The sequence below is a fragment of the Coffea eugenioides genome, chromosome 3 (assembly GCF_003713205.1).
Source record: "Coffea eugenioides isolate CCC68of chromosome 3, Ceug_1.0, whole genome shotgun sequence".
In the NCBI taxonomy this organism is placed as follows: domain Eukaryota; kingdom Viridiplantae; phylum Streptophyta; class Magnoliopsida; order Gentianales; family Rubiaceae; genus Coffea; species Coffea eugenioides.
The window spans coordinates 33,333,996-33,335,609 of NC_040037.1; positions in this window are offsets into that span (position 1 = coordinate 33,333,996).

Here is a 1,614-nt window from a genome sequence, read left to right on the forward strand (position 1 = left end):
AATCCTTTAAGATGGAACACTCATGAAAACATTGACAAGATGTATTACAGATTCAATGATCTTATTAAGAACTTAGAAGTACTTGAAAAGGATTACTCTCTAGGTGAGAAAAATAGAAAAATTCGGAATGCTTTATCCAGGAATGGGAGAGTAAAGTGACTGCCATTGTCGAAGCTAAAGATCTAAATACCTTATCCATTGAATCTCTTATTAATTCTTAACCTCTTATGAACCGAAACTCAAGTCCAAGGTGCAAGAGGAAGAAGATACGAAGGTGAGAAAGAGTATTGCTCTAAAAGCCTCACAAGATGAAGATGATTCAGCCTCCTTAGATGAAGATGACATGGAAGGTGATGACAATGATATTGCACTCATCACAAAAGGTTTCAAAAGAATACTCAACAAGAGAAGATTCAGAAAAGGTGGACCCAGCAATTCATTCCCAAATCAGTTCAACAACCTGAGAAACAAAGGGAAGCTAAAGCTCAACAAAACGCAAACTGATAAGTGCTTTGAATGCGGCCAACTTGGACACTATGCAAATGAATGTCCAATAAAGAAAAGGAAGGAAAGCAAGGTTGAACGAAAAGCAAAGTTTAACAATTTTCAGATCACCTGGAATGATTGCAATTCAGAAGGTGAAGTCGAAGAAGAAGAGGAGTCTGCCCAAACGGCTTTCATGGCCATTGGTGATGAAGAGGTAACTATTTGTAACTCTCAAACTGATAGTGATAACGAATTTGATGATGATGTTAACTCTTTTATGGAAAGAATGCTTAACAGTTTGAAATAATCCTATGTTAGAAACAAGGAACTAAAACAGAAAATTAACTTTCTGATTCAAAACAATGCAAGCCTCTTTCGACAAAACAAATGTCTGAGAAATGAAAATGAGAACTGTAGACACCAAATTTTGGTGTAATTTCATTTGCTGTTTATTTTTAATTTTTTCATTTTAGTTTTATTCGATTTTTAGTTTTAGTTTCTAGTTTTATTTTTATTTTTAAGCTGTTAGCATAGAATCTCTTGGAAAATGAATGAAAATGAGAAAGTGAAAAGAAAAGAGGAGAGAAAAGAAGAAAAAAAATAAAATTGCCCACAAAATATGTTTTATGTCTTCTAAATTCAATCTTTTGGCATTTTGTTTATTTTTGTTAAGTTATTTTGAAAAAAAGAAGAAAAAAAAGAGAAAAACGATGAAAATGGGAAATGGAAAAGAAGTGGAAATTGCACTTTATTGTTCTAGTTTATTTTTCATCAAATGTTAATTATTTTGTTTTGGTTATTTGTTTTATTATTATCATTTTTGTTGTTTAATTAACTAATTAATTAATTTTAAAAAAAAAAAAAAAAATCGCAACTTCCTTTCTGCTCTGCAAACCATAAACCGAAACTTCCTTTCTGCTCTGCACAAATAACTCCCGGGACAGCAGCTTCAGCACCGCACAATGCAGCCAATCAAAATTCAATACCAACTCAACACTCAACCGACCTCTACATTCAAACATCTCCATAACCACGGCACCCACTTCATTCATTCCACTACACATATCAAACCACAACTGCACCTCATCTTCATTGTAGCATCCGAGAGCAAGTGAGTGAGAGCTGCAC